This window comes from Aptenodytes patagonicus, chromosome 4 (assembly GCF_965638725.1).
Source record: "Aptenodytes patagonicus chromosome 4, bAptPat1.pri.cur, whole genome shotgun sequence".
Taxonomy (NCBI): domain Eukaryota; kingdom Metazoa; phylum Chordata; class Aves; order Sphenisciformes; family Spheniscidae; genus Aptenodytes; species Aptenodytes patagonicus.
This window is the reverse complement of record NC_134952.1, coordinates 23,281,333-23,297,974: the sequence shown is the minus strand read 5'-3', so window position 1 is coordinate 23,297,974 and position 16,642 is coordinate 23,281,333.

Genomic DNA, 16,642 nt, shown 5'->3' with positions numbered 1-16,642 from the left:
TTCAGACCCTCTGGGACTATGCCCTGTCTGTGAGGGCACCGGTGGTACTGTGGTCGCCCTTGGTTCCTGGCTTACCAGCCCTTGCTTTGAAAAGCCCCAATCCTGCTGCTCCATGTCATTGTTTTGGCCATGCTTAGTATAGGAAATTCAGCTATTCTTTGCCTCCACTTCTCAACTGAAAAACTGGAGCAACAGCGGATCCCTACCTATATTCATATATGGGAGAAGAATGCAAATGTAAATATATGATTCTGAGAAAAATCATACAAATATATTTTTAATTGACAATGTAGCATTTTTATTTTGTTGCAAGACACTTCTGCTATGAATGGTGGCAGAGAATAGAAAAAGAACAATCAGTCTGAATTAGCACTGAATTAGTACTGGAAGCTATATCAAGGCATATGGATGACAGGGAGGTGATTACAGACAGCCAACATGGCTTCAAAAGGCGTAAATCGTGCCTGGCTAATCTAATGGCCTTCTACCATGGAGTGGCTGCATTAGTGGATAAGGGAAGAGCAACTGAAATCATCTACCTTGACATCTGTAAAGACTTTGACACAGTCCCACACAATATCCTTGTTGTTAAAATGGAGACAGATGGGTTTGATGGATGGACTTTTCAATGGGTAAGCAATTGGCTGGATGGTTGCATCCAAAGAGTTGCAGGTAATGTCTCTATGGCCAAATGGAGATCAATAACAAACGGTGTCCCTCGGGGGTCTGTATTGGGACTGGTGCTGGTCAATATCTTTATTAATGACATAGTGTGAGTGCACCCTCAGCAAGTTTGCAGATGATACCAAGATAAGTGGTGCAGTTGATATGCTAGAGAGAAGGGATTCCATCCAGAGGGACCTTGACAAGCTGGGGAAGTAGGCCAATGTGAACCTCATGAAGTACAACAAGGCCAAATGCAAGGTCCTCCACCTGGGTCAGGGCAATCACCAATATGAGTACAGACTGGGGGATGAATGGACTGAGAGCAGCCCTGCAGAGAAGGGCTTGGGGATATTGGTAGATGAAAAATTAGACATGAGCCAGCAATGCGCACTTGCAGCCCAGAAAACCAATCGTATCCTGGGCTGCATCAAAAGAAGTGTGGCCAGCAGGTGGTGAGATGTGATTTGCCCCTTCTACTCTGCTCTGGTGAGACCCCACCTGGAGTACTGCAGCCAGCTCTAGGGCCCCCAGCACAAGAAAGGAATGGACCTGTTAGAGTGGGTCCAGAGGAGGGCCACAAAAATGATCAGGGGGATGGAACACCTCTCCTATGAAGAAAGGCTCAGAGAGTTGGGGTTGTTTAGCCTGGAGAAGAGAAGGCTCTGGGGAAATGGTATTGTGACATTTCAATATATAAAGGGGGCTTATAAGAAAGATGGAGAGAGACTTTTTACTAAGGCCTTTGGTGACAGGACAAGGGGAAACAGTTTTAATCTAAAAGAGAGTAGATTGATATCCTGATTTCAGCAGGGATAGAGTTAATTTCCTTCCTAGTAGCTGGTACAGTGCTGTGTTTTGGATTTAGGATGAGAACAAAGTTGATAAGGCACCGATGTTTTAGTTGTTGCTAGGTAATGCTTACACTAGCCAAGGACTTTTTAGTTTCCCATGCTCTACCGACTGAGAAGGCTGGAGGTGCACAAGAAGCTGGGAGGGGGCACAGCCAAACTGGCCAAAGGGACATTCCATACCATGTGACGTCATGTTCAGTACATAAACTGGGGAAAGCTGGCCGGGGGGGGGCCGCTGCTCGGGGACTGGCTGGGCATCGGTCGGCGGGTGGTGAGCAATTGTACTGTGCATCACTTGCTTTGTGTATTATTATTATTATTATTATTATTATTATTATTATTATCATCATTTTATTTCAATTATTAAACTGTTTTTATCTCAACCCACGAGTTTTTCTAACTTGTGCTCTTCCAATTCTCTCCCCCATCCCACCAGGGTGTGGGGGGAGTGAGCGAGCGGCTGTGTGGTGCTTAGTTGCTGACTGAGGTTAAACCACAACAATTTAGAATGGGTATAAGGAAGAAATTCTTTACAGTGAAGGTGGTGAGACACTTGAAGAGGTTGCCCAGAGAAGCTGTGAATGCCCCACATGTTCAAGGTGATGTTGGACGGGGCTTTGAGCAATCTAATCTAGTGGCAGGTGTCCCTGCCCATGACAGGGGGATTGGACATAGATGACCTTTAAAGGTCTCATCCAACCCAAATCATTCTATGATTCTATGATTTTATTAATTCATCAATATTATGGTTGAAATTCTAGCTTTATGGTGAGAGTCAGAGGAGATATGTGTTAATAATACAAAAGCCAATGTCCTAACCACTTTCCTGTCAAACTGAGCAGGTGAATTAAAGCTCAGTTTACCAACCAGAATCTGCATAGTACTAGAAGGAAGTTTGCTATAATGTCTCTGCCTGTGAACTAGAGTTTCCTCCCTGCCCCACCCGCGGCAGCTTAACATAGAATGAACTAAAAATTTTCATTTTACAGAGAAGAACCTGTAGTTAAATTCAGCATGAAAAGCTTTCCTTTTTCTCCACTACTCATGAATAAAAGCAGAAAGCATTTAATGGTCAAAAATAATGGAAACCTTCCCTAGGGATATTTTCCATCTTGGCCTTTGCCATCATGCATTCTCAGGCTCACATTACTTTTCACATTGTAGGTTGTTGTTATTAAGGTAGAAACATAAGCAATTTAAAAAATAATATCCACACCATTTTCTTGAAGGCCATTAGTGTTCTTCACTATCGTGTTTTTTTTTCTTTTTCTTTTTATACTAATGAAGCTAATTTCCTTTCTTTTTCATTTCATTGTAAAATGTATAACATTAATGGATTAGACTGATTTCTTCCCATGTTAAGTCTAACACTGTAGTAGTTTGTTTATATAGTTGGTCACCTTAGAAATAGAAAAATGAAGGAAAAAAGGAATAAGAAAAGACCAATTTTATCACTTATATCATTAATTGGTAAATTCATTGGCACAGAAGTGACAATGTTGCTGACAATGACTTTGGCAAAGCCAGATCTCTTTAGTTTAGTGTTTGAGAAGTTAAGCGACAAGCAATGAGAAGATGCTATTTGATTTGCAGCTATGAGTTAAAAGACAATGGATGAACACACAAAAATGGAGAAATCATTACTGTGGAACAGCTGTTGGAAGGAATGGAGAATCACAAATGAAAACATAAGCTTTGCAAAAAATGAAGGTATATATATATTTTTTTTTAATAAATTCTTTTTATATCTAAGCTTTTTTTTCCCAAAAGTAATTGCTTTAAATTAGTTCCAGGGGCCAGTTTCTTTATCACTGTTACAGCTAAGCACAAGTTTTTGTGTTTCCTTTTCATTTTTCATGGTAAAATAGGAAATAGGATTACACTGTTTACTCATCTTTCTAGATTTATCATTGGTACAAGCTACAGCATCACATTTGGAAACGGATCCAAATGGTGGATTCCTCAATATTATTAAGCTGTGTAAAGGATGCTTCTGTTTTTTAAAATGATTTTTTTTGTTATGTTCAGGAGATTTTAAAGACCATAATCCCTGAGCCTCAAAGCAGAGATTAGCAGAAGATCTGATGAGTCATCTAAAAATGTAACTGAACAAGAATTGCATTACTGGCTCTGTTCCAACAATTCAATTTCTTAAACAGCATTTATTCCCTCCCTCTAGGGATATTTTATATATTACAAGGCTTCCTTTGAATGTTCACTGACTAGTTTTGACCAGCCTAGCTGAAAGAACAAAGCTATATATAAATCATGCATGCACAAAGAGATTCTGTCCTTCTTCGTAAATGTACACTTGGCAAAATATAAAATAAAAATGGGTATGAAGATGCTTCCTTGGCAGCTGAAGCTCTAAAACACAAGTTTTATTCACATTCACACATACACAGCCTTCCCTGAAATTATTTGGGCTGTGGTAGTTGAGAGTTGAGAAAAATTTAGCTCATTGACATGAGGGTTCATAGAGAAATATAGAACAGTTGTGGTCCGAGGATTTGTGGCAATCACATCATTTCTGCTACACAGCAGATCTCAGTTGTTCTTTTCCTTGCTAGTTGTAGTAGAAATAGGAATTTCTCTGATGAGAAAATTTAAGCTCTTTTCCTCATGTCTACCACTTTACTAGACTTTGTTAATTTCCTAACTTCATGAACATAAAGAAAAATGAATCAAGTATGAATTCAGGAATTCATAATGTCCTTTTAGCTCATTACACTTGAAACAGGATTATTAACTCATAATTCTGTTTGGAAAGTTATGGTGTCCTTAATGCTATCACTTTCCCAACAGTCAGGAAGAAAATTGTGCACATAATGCAGACCCGATGAGGTTTATGTCTTCTCTTATGTCACAGCTGGGTTAGAAAAAGACAAGCTAGGCTAAGAAAGTCATGTTCTGTCCAATACTGCTTGGTACATTTTAAAGGCTTGATTTGAATGAAAGCATTTTTCTCTAGTAAATCTAATATCATCAGCTATAATATAAGAGCCAAACTCTTATGTTTTTATGCATGCAGAATAGCCCAATGACTAATCCCTGACTCCAGAGGACTAATTCAGCAGTGATACATGTACAATTAGTGTTGCTTTGCAAGCAAGGATACCCAAATTAATCCTAAATTAAGAAATCTAAGGAATAGAAAATTCACCTCCCCAATTCTTTTCTATGTAAGAATGCACCAAAATTAATCCATGTACTATATTAAACTATACAATGAAGCCTGTGAAAGGACTGAATATAGATCTGGGAGTACAAGTAGGAAGAGTCCTTATTTAAACTTTAACTACTTGAAATTAGAATTATTGCAAGTGTGGGATATACCCTGAATTTTTAATTTTCTGAAATATCAGATATATCTCCTTGGAGATAGTCAGAAGTACTTTGTATAACAGAACTGAAAGACAACAATCAGAAGTTAATGTTCATGCCAAGCCATCAGTTTCTATTATGAGGATTTTTAACCAAATCCTTGAAAAAAAATACAAATGGCTTTTGGTTCAACAAGATATGAGTAAAAACCATAAAAAAAAAAGGTTAAACACTTTTGCCTGTGTCATACAGGAAGTCAGGTGAAATAACAGACCATGATTGCCTTAAAAATACATTGAAATAATGGTGAAATTTACTAAAAAGAAAACCAGTCAAACCCAAAACAGTAAAATTTTACTCCCCTAAGGAAGACTTCAGACAAGAGAAAGAGAAAGAAGAGAAGCACAGGGACACCTTTTGAATGAAGGTGGATTTAATACTGACTGTGAGTAGATTGGCAATGGCTGAGGATAACATTCAGAGTTGGGAAAATTTACTGGCTCTTATCAGATACAGTATAACTGTAAGCTAAAACAAAAATCATAAAGGATCTAGGCCCCAAACTCCTAAATGCTAGGTGTTGTTCCACAGAATTGAAGTCAATACTCTGTGACTAATGTTTAGATTTAACTATTTCAGAGAAACTGTTAAGAGCCTTAGAACTGGATCCAAAATAATTATCTCAGTAAGTAAAAAGACACTTAGACCTTGCACTGCCAAGGCAGATACATTTCATCTAACTTTAGATGGTATATCAAACACAAAGCTTTTTTCCAAGAGGCATAGTAGAGAAATAAGCATCACCAAAAAGGTTTTAATCCCGCATGTTTTTGAGACCTATCTTAGAATAGGGTGAACCACCTTCTGGAAGTCCTGCTCTTTCTCTGCTGACTGATAAAGTGATTCTAGTGAAGTCATTCTTCACTAATTCTCAATGAAGGCTGAGATGAATCTGGGAGATCTCAGTGCATAGCTGCACAGAGCTAACTGGTATGAAACAACTAACAGCAGAGACAAGCTTTGAATCTTACCATACAGACATTTTATTTGAGGGTACACTTTAGCCTTCTCTTTAACTATGACCCTAATCTTTTTCTTAAAGGAAAAGAACCAATGCTTTTCACAAATGTCTTCATGTGTCACACTGTACTTACAGTTGAAGCCCTCACCCAGGAAATGGAAGTTTCGGTCTGGTGGCATTCAGCTCAGTATCTTGCCACATTCTAGCCCCCTGACTATAGAGTACTCTGAGGTTAGAGGAACATTCTTGAACCTTCCAGTTAAAGCTGTATCGCTTTTGGATTCCATTATGAAACATGATCCAATTAAGTTTATTTGTGCCGGAAATAAAATGTAGAGGAAACAATTCTTTCCTTGTTATTAGCACAGTCATCAAGAAGAATAAAGATCTTCATTCTTCTCCTTGTTCCATTAACTGTTCTATATTTTATGCAATGGTTGTTTCATGTAAATTTGTGGACAGTCTTATGAAGTTTAGGTTTGGTCTCAAAATGAATCATGTTACATGTTATTCTTTCAGTGGTGACTATAGCAGAATTCTCAGAGTACAAGAGGTATAAAAGTTTATGTAAACTATTTACTAAGTTTTTGTCTGAACTACAAAATCCCTGAGCTTCAAGTTCTTAGAGGCTAGGATACTATCTAGGAAGCATCATATAAGCCTGCCTTTTTTTTATACACTTCCTTAGTGTATAAAACTAGCAAACTCCAGTCTACTGTCAGAGTCAAGCTACGTGTTTAGATGTGGGTTTGCTCTTTCCTATTATAGTTTACAGCTTAGTAAAGGGAGATAATGTTCTTTTGGGGGCAATATAGAATTTATATACTTCTTACATTAAAGAAAAAAGTTGAATTTGTTCATTTTCACCTGCTGCTGGACCATTCATTCCTTCTCTAACACAAAGTATTTTTAATTCTTTTCTGCAGCATAACACATTTTAACATGACTGCTATGAATGGGAAGAAATTGATTCTGGCTCTGTGTTGTCTTTGGTGAGAATAGCACTGTGGATGTAAAAGTAGAGGTAATGGCAGTGCCATAATTGCCCTACTGATACAGAAAGCAATAGCTATTCCTGCAGTTTTCAAAAGCCTCATGCTAAGCAAGCTGTGAGAAAGTGTATAAGGTAATGATTGAGACCCACAAAGAAGTCACAGGGAGAAATGTCTGGGTTCTGACTGGGTGTAAGAACTTTGTCATTGTTAGTTCTATAGACATAGGGGCCCACTGAACTGTAAGCCAAAATGGAGTTCAAAACTGACTCATTTAAAGTGTTAGCTGAATAACAGATTTTAGTATCTTAATTGTCAAATCAACTGTATTAATTAACCTGAATAGTTCAATTAACAATAAACACAGTATTTTTCCTTAGAAACAGGAATCTAACTTCTGCAAACCAGTGTAATACAAGGTTTAATTATTTAAACACATAAATGATGAGGATATTGACAGAACAGTAGTACGAGGCATAAAAGTTTACAAGACCTAATAAAAGTGGAGTTAGAAATTACTCCAACTAGCTGTATAAAAACTGGTCAGGTATACCATTCACATAAGAAATTTATTCTTTAAAACTTTTTTTCTGATGAATCTTATCTAGACAGGTAGGGTGGAAGCAATCTATAAGCAGCCAAAACTTTTTAAGAAGGTTTACCAAAAGCACAGAGTGTAATGCAGCTGGGCTCGCAAGAGGTGAACTACAGAATCCCAAGGGTCTGCGAAGAAAATGATCTCTAGAAATAAATATAATAGGCTGGAAACTAAAATCAAGCAAATAAAAAACTCACAGGTCTACATCAGCCTTATATGAGCATTGAAAAAAACCCAAAAGCAAGTCAGTTTTAAGACAGATCTTGATCAAATTTGAAAAAAAAAAGCAGTAAGTATAGTACAGTTAGTATGGAACTGGATTTAGTAGCCCAGGAGATCCTATGGGTTTATGTTTTCCATATAAACTCTCTGAATAAGGTTGCTATAGTTAAAAAATATGCTGATGGGTGGGTACAGACAAGGGAAATGTATGGTCCATGATGGTGAGACCCAGTGGCAATGTTATTGTCTTGAACCATGGCCACATGGCCACTGGGGCCAGTGGCTCTTACACAGACCCATCAATAGAAGAGGCTTACCTTCAGAGAGGCCAGGAATTTTGCCATCTACTACAATCACAGCGATTTTAGTCTAGTCCTTCATTAAAGTTCATGTCAGAATTATTTTTTGTGATCTGGGTTTTACTTTTTGGATGGGAGGGAACTTCTATTTTTTAACATGACTCACACTTCTCTCATCCATCATACTGCTCTTTAGACTATCCAGTGAGTCTCAGAAAAGATATAGACATCTTTTCATGCTAGTTCTGGGTTTGCATAGAGACAAGCTCTTGCAAGTTTAAAAGGAAACTGTTTAGAATAAATTCCTCAAAACACAGCAGCCTAATGTGATTCCACATACACAATAGGTAATAAAATCATGCAAAAACCTAGGGATAGTTGCCACTTAAACTCAAAAGGTCTGAATATGTGATCCAATGTGTTTAGGAAAAGAACTAAGATATTCAATGCTAAACTGAAGAACTTCATCAAGTCTTTGAAGCTATCCTTTCTTGCTGCAATTCCCTAGTACTATTTTCTTCCAAACTTTTCTGTGACTTCTGAAAGTCATACTACTCTTAGGGCCTTATTTCCTTTCTTTTAACACCCCTTAATCTTCAGTTCACAGTATCCTACTGCTCCTTCCTACAAACTCTGAAAAACTTCCTTTAAACTTTGCTTCCTTTACTTTCTTTCTGAGATGCTCCAGGCAATTTGTCATCAAGCGATAAAGTCCGGTTTGACACCTTGTATTCTAGTACTTCTACACCATGTTGAAACCCAGTAACTTCAATGTTTTTTCCAGGTAGGTGTCTGTGACCAATTTAAATTCTACTTGCCTAAGGGCTTTCCCTATTGAAACTGCCCTAAGCTTTCACACCTGTACAAGCAACATTTTCTCATTTAACCTTGACATATGTCTTATTGCATATAATTTAAGTGAGTGGTTCTTATAATATCAACATTAATTTTCTAATAATACAGTCTGGAATTGTTTATAAGTCCTTAAACTCTGTAAATTATAATGCAGAATTATTGGATGTGACAAGATATCTACAAGACTTGACCTTAATTCCTATGCTCTAGCATCTAAGGAATTCTGAATAAAATGGTATGAGACTGAAAACACAAGAGGAGTTTGTCATTGACATATACAATGTAGGAAGATAGTAGAGATCTCCTTTAAGTTAAACTAAAATAATGCACTCAAGTTTTTTAAATTGTAGTAACTTTTCCCAACATACCTCTCTTTCCTCCTTTTTTTTTTTTTTTTTTTCCCTTTTATCAGCCAGGCTTGCAATGCTTTTCAGCTTTTCCCCACAATTTCCACATCTGAAGATGAAGATCTTCCACCTGAAAAGTTGCCTCAGACTTTTTTTCACCATTATCCCACCTTCTGATTTTACTATAAACATTTCCTGATCTCTTATTAAAAAGTGTCACTGATTCATTAAGAAGATCCTTTGTATTATACGCCACTATCAGTGACAAGCAGAATCTTGTCAGTCTTTATATATCAAAAGCAAACTGATTCTTAGACTAGCTTGACTCACTTTTATGACCTTATTAATTATAATCCTTAAATATAAAATGTTTGCTACAAGTAAATCATGTTTATATGACCCTGAAGTGAGACTACTGTCCTGAACTTTCAGCTAATATAGCAGTTGGCAGTTTTATTTAATTTTATTTAATTTATTTATTCAAACTGTTATTCTCTTGCCATTGTGAAGTGGAATAAAGTGTTATGAAGATTCTGACCTTGGAACACAGTAAACTTAAACACTCTGAGTGTCCTGATATACATTTCCAAGTGTGTAAACCTGCCGGTAAAGCACTTGAGAGACACTGTTGTTAAACTAGATATGATAATTTTTTTTTGCCATTAGAAGAACCCTTTAGAAAACCATATTCCTAAATCCATCTGAAGCTATTTTGGGATTATATTGATTTTAGAGACACTGAAATGTTTCTATACATTCTCTGCCAAAAACTTAATGTAATAATTGAATAGCTACAAAATTTACTTATAAAAATCTACATAAATAAAGGTATATGGCCATCTAGCTTGTTCTAGCTTTATATCTACATAAAAATAATCTTTGAAGATATATAGCCTGCCTTTAAGTTTAACAGCTATGAAATTTTGCATTCAGTCTTTCTTGATGTTTGCAAGGACTATGTTCTTTGTAGTCCGTCTCTTTTATGCCACTTTCATAAAGCTGATGTTTCCCATAAGAGATTCAAACTCTGTTCTGATCGGTAACCTTAATGACACAGAGATCCTTACAATGAGATTTCTAAAAGTAACAGAACATATTTTGATTCATATTTTGCTTGTTTCTCTAGTTGTATGGGAATATATAAAAGGCAAAGCTACTGTCTATATCTTCCCTACATATTAATAAACTAAAAAACCTTCTCTTTCATGTGAAACAATTTGCTTTTGAAATAGATTTATGATATTGCTTGTCCTTGGTTTTGGATAAATTTGAATGCTAAATAAATGGGAGGAAATAATAATATGATGTGAAAGAAATAATAAAATGCCAGCTAATAAAGTGACAGTACACAGTGATACTCATTCAAACCTAAAATTAATTATTCTTTTGAACTAAGAAAGACAAAAGCATAATAAATAAAGTCATTTAAACCTGAAATGGTGGTCACTTCTAGTCCTCTTATGGGTTTAATGACTTTATAATGTTCATTCTATGTGGAATTTATAAAACCATCATAAAATGTGGTGAATATAATATTTCCCTACCAGAGAAGCACTTAAAAAAAAAAAAAAAAGGGAAAAAAGAAAAAAAGAGAATCTATTTATTTTAGGTAGATCAAACCATTCTGGAGATTTGATGATTTGATCATTCTAAGGAAACTGAGTGTGTTTTCTAAAACTCACACTTTAAGGTACGATGACTTCCTGAAAATATTCAGAAAAAAACCCCTTCCATAATAATTTCTCTGTCAAACCTGCAATATTAGAGAAGCTAAAGCATATCTTTCCAAAGAAGTGAATATTGATATAAAGATTTGGAGTGATGAAGAATCCATTTTTTAAATGCCATAATTTTAAAGCTTTTTCATTACAATAATAATAAAGCCTAATGAAAACAACTTAGCCTGGAGTAAGCTTTATCAGGTTAAATTTCAAGGGATTTCACTGAGATCAAAGCAGTGGATGATAAATACCAAACTTAAATATGATTCATTTTTTTGAGGCTCCTTAACAGAAATTAGAATTTAATTCAGCTGAACTTCAGTTTGAAATCCCCAGGAATTTCTTTGTCAGAATTTCAGGCTCTGTCCAGCTATGCTTTTTTATGGCTAGTGTCAAAATTCTGTGGCACTGGAGCACAACTAGACTCATTTTACACAGCATATAAACTAAACTGAACTGTGATGTCTAAAACTGTTACATGTACAGATGCATGAAAGTTTTGGAGTTAAAACTGAAACCAATCAGAAGTCCATACCTGAAAAGCAAGTTCTCTGAGGTTCAAAGCAATCTCTTCCCCAGGACTGCAAACTTAATCCACTCCTTGGGTTTATGAAGCTTTTTCATGGGAAAGCATCTTTTTTAATATATATACTTTACTATCCCTTATTTTACTGCACCCCCATGCAGCTGGATACTTTATTGAGCATACATAATTTTATTTGAGTATATACATGGTACTTCAGTAAAATACTGATCTTTCTATTTATCCCTGGTGTCCAAACACAGTGAAAACAAAAATTCTCTGTCCCCTAAAAGCCTACTTCTTTCCATTTGATCAAGGATAAATCTACATGAATGATTCAGTTTTTAACTGAATACCAGGTGAAAAGATCCAGCAGGAAATAGCTAGTAGTCTGCACCCCAACAGAGGGAAGGGTTTCTGGATTTGTACAATATTGTTACAAAGGTTGAATTTTCCAGTCAGTTTCATTTGAATGTTGAAAATTCATTTTAAGCTAATGTGATGCAAAGTGGTCTCACTAGGAAGTGCTGTTTTCACTTGAATATATTTGCAATCTCATTTACTTGCATAGACTCACTAATCTGATTGTAATCATGTTACTTATCTTTTAATTTTGTGTGTGGCAGATGTACATCAGAAATGACATACAGGTGGGACTATCATATATTAAATCAATTTAATCGCATTTAAATATTTCAAGGTTTAGTCTTCTATACAAAGCTGGTTCTTAAACAGGCAAACTAAAAAAAACCATAATAAAGTCATAGTTACATACCTATCTCTAAGCAAAGTTAAAATGTTTTAACATTATAACTGACCTTAAAATAGTACAATTATTGCCCACAATGAAGAAACCTCAGCCAGCTGTTTCATTATTTTAAGAGTGATAGAAGAATTGTAATGTTTATTGAAGCGAATATACTTTTTCAAGGGGAAATTAGTATTTAATAAATTTATATTTATAATTTAGTATTTCATCTTAATAGAGATATTACTATGCTCTCTCAGACACATATGCACAATGCCAAATTAGATTTCATCTCATTTGGTTACAGGCCAAGGGGACTTGAACTTGGATCAATAATCCAGGAGAACTATTTAAATTCCTTACATGATTTCAGGTGTACCTTAATTTCCTGTAGCATTGTCATTTGTGGTGATGATACTTCTGAAGACAGCGGTTCTTCCAGTGGCAATAAGGCTGTTGCTACTTCATATCAGGGGGGTCTTCTAGGGGCAGTAAGAATGGTAGTACTTCAGGCAATATCATCCCTATCTTGTCTGTCAGTCCCTTCTCCACTAACAGTCTTTATGACATTTGCTGGGAGCACCTTATTACTGTCACTAAAATCTCTCATGTCTGGGCCTACTTCTTCAGAATAGTGACACAGTAATGCTCTAACAACTTATGTAGCTTAATCATGTACTTAAGAACACTATGCAAGAAATATTTTATAAAAAAATGCATACATAATAAAATCATTTTGTGCAAAAAAGAAATTACATATCCTCCCAAAACCTTAATACATACATTCAAAATAGCATGCATACAACTTGTGTAAATAAGTCACTTTTAACATATCTAAATCTCAGAGATATTATATACCATTTTCTACATATATTGTTAAGGAGTTGTCAAATCTGACATCAACAGAGCAAGGCTGCCACAGCTTCATGCCCCTGGGTCCAACCAGTAGCATGTATTCCCAGTAGGCCCACAGATAAACACATGTATTCAATACATGTTCACTGGTATACACAGCTAGCCACACTGATCAACACATACAGGCACATGCAGCACTTGCACAAACACCATCAACCACCTCGTCCCGTTCCCTTCTCTGGCTGATCAGGATAAAGATCTGATAGTGGGAATAGATACAAGTATATAATGTTCACCACTTCAGCAGCTGGGATCATAGAAACATAGAATCATTGAGGTTGGAAAAGACCTCTAAGATCATCAAGTCCAACCGTCAACCCAACACCACCATGTCCACTAAACCATGTCCCTAAGCGCCTCATCTACTCGTCTTTTAAATACCTCCAGGGATGGGGACTCAACCACTTCCCTGGGCAGCCTGTTCCAATGTTTAACCACTCTTTCAGTAAAGACATTTTTCCTAGTATCCAATCTAAACCTCCCCTGGCACAACTTGAGGCCATTTCCTCTCGTCCTATCACTAGTTACTTGGGAGAAAAGACCAACACCCACCTCGCTACAACCTCCTTTCAGGTAGTTGTAGAGAGCGATGAGGTCTCCCCTGAGCCACCTTTCCTCCAGGCTAAACACCCCAGTTCCCTCAGCCCCTCCTCATAAGACTTGTTCTCCAGACCCCTCACCAGCCTCGTTGCCCTTCTCTGCACACGCTCCAGCACCTCAACATCCTTCTTGTAGTGAGGGGCCCAAAACTGAACACAGTATTCGAGGTGCGGCCTCACCAGTGCCGAGTACAGGGGCACGATCACTTCCCTACTCCTGCTGGCCACACTATTTCTGATACAGGCCAGGATGCCATTGGCCTTCTTGGCCACCTGGGCACACTGCCGGCTCATGTTCAGCCAGCTGTCGACCAACACCCCCAGGTCCTTTTCCGACAGGCAGCTTTCCAGCCACTCTTCCCCAAGCCTGTAGCGCTGCATGGGGTTGTTGTGGCCAAAGTGCAGGACCCGGCACTTGGCCTTGTTGAACCTCATACAGTTGGCCTGGGCCCATCGATCCAGCCTGTCCAGGTCCCTCTGCAGAGCCTTCCTACCCTCGAGCAGATCAACACTCCCGCCCAACTTGGTGTCGTCTGCAAACTTACTGAGGGTGCACTCGATCCCCTCATCCAGATCATCGATAAAAATATTGAACAAGACTGGCCCCAAAACTGAGCCCTGGGGAACACCGCTCATGACCGGCCACCAACTGGATTGAACTCCATTCACCACAACTCTCTGGGCCCTGCTGTCCAGCTAGTTTTTTACCCAGCGCAGAGCACACCTGTCTAAGCCATGAGCTGCCAGCTTCTCTAGGAGAATGATGTAGGAGACAGCACAGGTGTCAAAGGCTTTACTGAAGTCCACATAGACCACATCCACAGCCCTTCCCTCATCCACTAGGCGGGTCACCTGGTCATAGAAGGAGATCAGGTTGGTCAAGCAGGACCTGCCTCTTATGAACCCGTGCTGGCTGGGCCTGATCCCCTGGTTGTCCCGCTCATGCCTTGTGAGCGCCCTCAAGATGAACCGCTCCATAATCTTCCCCGGCACCGAGGTCAGGCTGACAGGCCTGTAGTTCCCTGGATCCTCCTTCCGGCCCTTCTTGTGGATGGGCATCACATTGGCAAGCCTCCAGTCGTCCAGGACCTCCCCTGTTAACCAGGACTGCTGATAAATTATGGAGAGTGGCTTGGCGAGCTCCTCCGCCAGCTCCCTCAGCACTCTCGGGTGGATCCCATCCGGCCCCATAGACTTGTGAGCGTCCAGGTAGCGTAGCAGGTCATTGACTGCTTCCTCTTGGATTATGGGGGGTTCATCCTGTTTGCCGTCCCTGTCTTCCAGCTCGGGGGGACGAATACCCTGAGGATAACTGGTCTGCCTGTTAAAGATTGAGGCAAAGAAGGCATTGAGTACCTCAGCCTTTTCCTCATCCTCGGTGACAATGTTCCCCCCCCCATCCAATAAAGGATGGAGATTCAGATCAGACACTCAGTCTGTCCAATTGCTGCCCTTGGATGCCAGTCTCCCCAGTTGGTGGCACCTGGGCTGCCACCTCCAAGACCACAACCCCACTCCAGCTGCTGGTATTCAGACCTACACATGCACATGTACACACTATGTAACCCTTCAGTGAGCAGTATTAGAGGCACTAATGCTGCATCCTCCCTCCCCCCCATTGTCCTCCACATAGATATTCATATATACAAACAGGTCTCCCAGTCAGCCTCCAGAGCCCACGGTCTCTCCAGCAGTTGACTGGTCTCCAGTAGCCAGCTCCTCCAGGTGTCTCAGCCACACACACACACACACACACGTGCGCACGCATATCTGGTCCCAACTACTCACCAGCTAGTCTGACTTGATATTTGCTAGTGATCATACACCAACTTATGTACCCACACTCATCATCATTGCTGGTGACCCAGACACACAGACACTCTGGAACTCACGTCACTGGTACTTAGACCTCCCATACGCATACATGCACACACAAGAAAGCCCCTCACCCAAGAAAATAGTTAGAAATGGAACTTAATGAAAAGACAGGACAGACTGTGGTGATGGAATGTAGGTCATGACCAGGCAAGTGTACTGACCAGCATTGTACAAGCAACCAGCCTCTCCTATCCCCTTTTCCCTCTAGAGAACAAGTCTTACGAGGAGTGGCTGAAGGAACTGGAGTTGTTTAGTCTGGAGAAAAGAAGGCTCAGGGGAGACCTTATGGCTCTCTACAACTACTTGAAAGGAGGTTGTAGCGAGGTGGGTGTCGGTCTCTTCTCCCAAGTAACTAGTGATAGGACAAGAGGAAACAGCCTCAAGTTGCACCAGGGGAGGTTTACGTTGGATATTAGGAAAAATTTCTTCACCAAAAGGGTTATCAAGCACTGGAACAGGTTGCCCAGGGAAGTGGTTGAGTCATCATCCCTGGAGGTATTTAAAAGACATGTAGATGTGGTACTTAGGGACATGGTTTAGTGGTGGTCTTGGTAGTGTTATGTTAATGGTTGGACTTGATGATCTTAAAGGTCTTTTCCAACCTAAATGATTCTATGATTCTGTGATTCTATTTTTCCATGCTTGCTACTCCCCAAAACACCTCAAACACCCTTTCTTCTCCTTTGGTCCTTCCCTAAACATCTTAATGTCTTGTACAATCCCCAAAAGTGCTCCTCCTGCATCCAATCACAAGTCCTACACCCCTGTAGGCAGTAACCTCCCTCAGTCCAAAAGGTGAACCAGAGCTGTTCCCCTTGACTTATCTGATGAGTGTCACAGCTGGCCACTGGGACTGGGAGTCCCCTGAGATGGCCCAGGGAGGGCAAGTACAGGGTGTCCATTTCTCTGAGTGGCTTACTGGGTTTCCCCCGCATGTTGTTCTTCTTCCTTGCTCCTTTGTGTTTGTGAAGATGGAGCTTTTACGAGTTGCTCTCTCTCCAGGGATGGGCCTGGGAACAGCTGCATGAGGGTCTAATTTGGGTTTTCGCACATGCCGTTGCTCCTCTGTGCTCTTGTGTGTGT